The following is a 6000-nucleotide window of genomic DNA, read 5'->3' as shown; positions in this document are numbered from 1 at the left end:
ATTTCCCCCGCTTCATTCTTCCCCTCCTGCTACCTTCTTCTTCTTCTTTTTTTTTCTTAACATATATTGCATTATTTGTTTCAGAGGTACAGATCTGAGATTCAACAGTCTTGCACAATTCACAGCTCTTACCAGAGCACATAGAGAGGGACTAGATTATTGACATCCCTTCATTTTTATAGTCTGTCGTGGACAACTGTGGTATTGAATACTCAAGATACATATGGATCAGTTTGTATTCCAAAGATCCAAAGACCCAGTTGTGGTCACAGTGATGTCTCCTGCTAGATAGTTGAATAGTTAATTAATTTAACACACATACACTGAGTTTGCCAAAGATGAGGCAAACTTGTTTTGCCCTTTTGGAACTGACAGTGCAGTCAGGAAGAGAGAAAATAGGCGGCTAGTTTAGGTTTTAGACCATTAGCTGCTAGAACAGTAGCCCACCCTGAGTGTAACTGGAACTCGGGAGGACCCCCCACAGAGGGCTCACTGGATCCCCTTTAGTGCTCTGCTTACCCCTTGTCTCCCAGCCCTGCATACCTGGAGGCTGATGCTTAGTGCCCAGCACCCTTCCCGCTTGCAACGAGTGACTGCAGACCCCACGAGGGCAGCAAGCTGAGTGAGTTTGGAAGGAAGTTCCTGAAAGATCATGAAAACAGCACCTGAGTACAAAAGCCCATTAGCGGAAATTGGTGAAGTCCTCAAAGTTAGTAGTATGGAATGACACTTCTGTCTGGACATGCCAGACAGGGAATAACCTGACCACAGCTTTTCACTGGAAGGGTAAGGTCACGTTCTTGCCCCTGGCAGGTGAGGCCAAGTTCCCAAAGTTAGCTCCATATGTGTGGTGCAGCCTGGCCCTCTGGGAGGGCTGCTCTCTGCTCTCCTTTTCTTTGCCTCCCCGCTCCCCTGCTTTCTGCCTGAGTCTTAAGAATGCATGCAGCGCTCAAGGCCCCCTTAGAAGTTGGGCTTCTGAGCCCATGCTTCCAACCTTTCTAAGTAACAGAATCACTGGCATACACGATTGTTGGTGCATAGGGCCGAGATAATAGGGGTAGCTACTACCATTTACGCTTTACCTACGTGATGTCAGCTCCCCCTGGTTGGGATCAGGAAGGCTAAGGAATTTGCCTACAGGTCACACAGTTGGGAGGATGGAATTTGAAGTTCTACCTTCATTCACTTATTGAACAAATATCAAGTAAGAGTGACTGTGCCCCTACTGGACAAGAGAGGGACACAGACACTTTGGTGGTCATAGGTCCACAGAGAAGATGGATGGATGATAAATGTTACAACAGGGACCAGCACAGGTTTTAGTGGAAGCAGCAGCAGCAGAGTCAGGGAGTCCCAAGAAGGCTGCCTGGAGGAGGTGCCGTAAGAGTTTAGTTTTGGAGAATTAACAGGAGTTTGTCAAGTAAGTGCAGGGGATGGCGAAGGGCATCCTAGGTACCAAGAAAGGAGCCACACTACCACGTGTTACGGGCACTGCAAGTGACAAACGTGAATGCAGTGTGGGGCAGACTGGGGCTGGGGAGGCGGATGAGGCCAGATGCCAAACAGGACATACAAGGAGCTGGAACAGAAAAAAAAAGAGCCTTCAGAGAAGTGTAAGCCCCTCCTTCATCTTGTCTTTCATCAATGCCTTCTTCCTTTCCAAGTGCTCTTGTGATCTATTTCTGTGGAAGCAACCATGCCAAAATTCAGTAGAGGAAAACAACCCTCATTTCGTGCATGTATGTGGGGCCTGTGGATCAGGAACTCAGAAAGGGCGCAGTGGGGACATCTCAGCTCTCTCCAGTGGCCGAGCTGACACTGCAGGGGCTGGAGGAGGCACATGTAAGGTGGCTTCTGCGTCCCGTGCCCGGCACCTGGCCTGCGTGGCTGAAGGAAGCCCATCTGGGAGTGTTGACCAGAACGCCTGCTTGGGGGGCTCCAACATGGCATCTCCTGGTCCCTAGACTTCCTACATGGGTGCCTGCATCTTTAAGAAGGAGTGGTCCAGTGAACAAAGAGGTTGCTGGAGGCTTTTTCTGACCTAGTCTGGAATCACAGTGCCAGCCGGTCATGGGCCCACTGGGGCTCAAGGGGAGAGGGCACAGACCGTCTCTCCATGGGAGAGGTGTCAAAGAACTTGTGGCCATCTTTTAAAACCCACAGATCCCCCAGCAATTGCACTACTGGGTATTTACCCCAAAGATGCAGATGTAGTGATCTGAAGGGGCACCTGCACTCCGGTGTTTGTAACAGTGATGTCCACAATAGCCAAACTATGGAAAGAGCCTAGATGTCCATCAACAGATGAATGGATACAGAAGATGTGGTACACACACACACACATACACACACACACACACACACACAGGAATATTACACAGCCATCAAAAAATGAAATCTTGCCATTTGCAACGATGTGGATGGAACTAGAGGGTATTATGCTAAGTGAAATAAGTCAATCAGAGAAAGACAAGTTATCATATGATCTCACTGATATGAGGAATTTGAGAAACAAGACAGAGGATCATAGGGGAAGGGAGGGAAAAATGAAATAAGACAAAACCAGAGAGGGAGACAAACCATAAGAGACTCTTAATCTCAGGAAACAAACTGAGGGTTGCTGGAGTGGTGGGGGCTGGGAGTGATGGGGTGGCTGGGTGATAGACATTGGGGAGGGTATGTGCTATGGTGAGCACTATGAATTGTGTAAGACTGATCAATCACAGACCTGTACCCCCGAAACAAATAATACATTATTTGTTAATAAAATTTAAAAAAATTAAATTAAATTAAAAAAAACCCCAAAGGTCCTGAGACTTAGTCCCTTAACTCCAGTTTAGACTCTTATAGATCTAGATCCAAGATTTTAATGGTATTTTTTAGGACACTAGATTTCCAAAACTTCTCTGCCTCTAGGCACACAGAAGCAAGAAGAGCTGGTGCCGTGGTTGGGAGAGGGATCCCTGCCCACCCGACATCCTCCTGTTGGCTTCCTCTCTCCTCAAAGGCATTTTCTAGGTCCCTTCTCAGCATTCAGGAGGATCCGAGGAGAAAGGTTTCTAATTCACTCTCTTAAAGTATTGTTTGCCTTTAATCAAGACTCACATAGGGAAAAACAGTCTCCATTGGAATAAACACAGGCATCTCGAGAAGGACCCTCTTTCAAGAGTTTCCCCTCCGTTCCTGCCACTCAGGCCAGGGCACATGGGCCCCGTTCTCCTGGAGCAGTAGACAGACCGAGGCCCATTACTGTCTGCACTCTGTGCTGTTCTCCAGCTATTTTTCAGATTTCCAATTTCAGTTCTTAATTTTTCCCCCCTCTATTATTGCCAGCCATTCTCACTTTTTCCCTCCACGCCTCTGCCAATGTAGCCACAGGCCTGCCCTTCCCTTCCATTCTCCAGGCCTGGGAGCGGGGGCCTGCTCCTGCTGGCTATGGCCTTCGCCGGCCTCTTGCCCAAGCACCCGCATGCATCCACCGCTGATCTGTCCTATCAGCCTGCCCTGGAGATGGACCTTGCGGCGTGAATCATGGTCCTGGCAGGGAACAAATGGCACCCTCAGTTTGGGATCTTTTGGGAAGAACTTATTTAAGGGACCATTTCACAGCAGTGGGCCGGGGTTGGGGAGCCATGGGGGGTTGGGGGAGCCATCACCAAAACATGGAGAGAGAGAGAGAGAGAAGGCTGCATGGAAAGGGTGGCCCACGACCTCCTCTGTGGGGTGCAATTCATCTGCGGGGTTCCCAGAGGATGAGAGCCTCAGGGAAATGCGTATCCAGGTCTCATTCTCTTCCTTGCCTCCCCTCACCCTGCTGGTGCTCGCCCTCAACCCACCCAGCTGGGAGCCATGTGCGGGGAAAGCTGGAGCCCCGTCCAAGGGTGGCAGGGTGGCAGGGTGTCTATCTGCGGGACCAGAGTGTACCCAGCACGCTCGCATGTATGGGGTACCTACTCCACACCAGGGTCTTTCCCATTTGCCATGTCATCACCCACCTGCCAGCCAAGACCAGTGCCTCCATTTTAGGGAGGGATTCTCAGGACCAGCAAATGAGGACAGACCCTCTCCTCAAGGTGAATGGCAGTGTGCACTCACCATCAAACACTCTGGCTCTGGGCCCAGAGGATGCCCCACAATTGCCCCACAGCTGCCTCCCCGAAACATTTCCGACACTCATCAGTCATAACAAGCTTCCTGCACCAACTTGCTCTCCCAAATGCACGATTTCTTATTGCCAAGTGTAATTAACATGATACATTGACTTAGGGCAGAGCTAACAAGCACATATTAATTTTGAAAAGTCAGGTTCTTTCACTGGAAATGAGCTCCTGATGAACACCTACCACGGAGTTTAAAAGTGCAGGAAAGGGAGTGGGTAATTATGGGCTGGCACAGCCCGTAGGTCTGCGTTTCTGCCCCCCGGAAACACCCTGACAGTGAATGATTGCCCCCGCCTCAGGTTGCCCCAGCTCTGCCTCCTGATGCCCAGGCTCTCCCTCCCCATCCCCAGGGAGCATCTTGGTTCAGCCTGTCTCTCAATGTAGTTATCCCCGAACAGGACCCCTACCTGAGCTGCTCTTTGCCTAATTGCTTCCCCTGACTTGGATTTACACCCACTCTTGAAAAAAAAAAAATCCATTCTAGGGACATAGGTCACTGGGCAGCCCTGGGCAAAGGATGGGAAACAAAACAAAGATGCTCAGATCCTTGTCTGCCGTTCATTCAGAGCCTCCCTGACAGTTGGAATTTCCTTTAGAACTCTGGTTTCACGAGCCAGATGTTTCAGCAATTCCCGTCCCCCCGATCCCCTCTCCCGATGGGGAGAGAAAACTTCCCCACACACCTTTGTCTATCATGGTTGGGCACCAGGAGGAAAACTTGCTTCCATTATTCTGCTGTCTGGGTGTGGCGTGGCTGTTTTGTGGTAGGGACCCTTTTGGTCTATGAACCCCTTACACACGCAGTGTGTCCCATCTCTGTACCGGAAAGCCCCCTGGAGGGCCAGGATTGGGTGAAGAACCCTTGGGTCTTGGATAACTGTGAAGAAGCCAGGGTCCAAATCCCACTCTGGGTCTCTTTGGGTATGGGAAGCTGGACAAGGCACTCTGTCTCGTGAAAAGCAGGTTCTCTCCCCAGCAACTCGGGGGGATGATCCGCCTCTCAGGTGTCTGTGGAATTCAATGCAGACTTTCGCAAGGTGCCCTCTATGTGGAAGGTTCTGGGCAAATGCTGGTTTCCTTCCTGACTCTGCTCTGCTTCACTGGCTTCCAAGGATGCCAGGAGCTGCTGGGGCCGTCAAAAAGTTTGTATTTCTTGGGGGATGTGAGGAAACCACCACATACCTCTGTTTAAAAGCTTATTTTGAGGTTTCCTTGGTTATTTATAGGACCTTGGCTTTCTCTTCCCTCTTCACTTCGTCCCCAATGCACTTCCCTCATTTCTTCCATCTCCCCTTACAGACCAGTGTCCCAGAAGGACCTGGACGCTTGTGAGGGCCTTGATGCAATGCCTGCGGTCTTTAGATGATCCTCTTCATGTTGACAGGACTCTCCTGGCTGAATTCCTGGCAGCAATTCCCCCTCCAGCAGTCTGGAAAGCTCTCCCTAGTAAACCTCTCCTTCCACCCTCAGCCCCCAACCTCATCCTCAAAACTGCTCTGTGTATGCTTTTTGCCCCACAGGGCCAAATTGGACGACGGAGCCTTGTCTCTTCCCAGCAAGATTTCCAATTCTGGGTTTCTGTCTGGAAAGTTTTCTTGTTACCAGAGTTGATTCCCTCCACGCTGTCTTCAGCTTCCTCCTACCTAATGTGGCCACGGCCTGTTCCTCTCTGCCATGCTGATAGTCAGCACCTCTGCAGTTAGTCCCTCCTCATGGGATTAGTTAAGCACCTAGCCTCGTCTTACAAGCACTTCAAGGATGCGTTCCTCTATCTGGCCCTCTGGGAAGGCCCCCCTCCCTAGGTGGGGTCATGCATTCATGTGAGGTTCCAGCTCACAAC

Source organism: Leptonychotes weddellii, chromosome 3, assembly GCF_054177405.1.
Source record: "Leptonychotes weddellii isolate Sample4059 chromosome 3, ASM5417740v2, whole genome shotgun sequence".
Taxonomy (NCBI): Eukaryota; Metazoa; Chordata; class Mammalia; order Carnivora; family Phocidae; genus Leptonychotes; species Leptonychotes weddellii.
The sequence above is the reverse complement of the archived record's forward strand: the minus strand, read 5'-3'. Positions refer to the sequence as shown.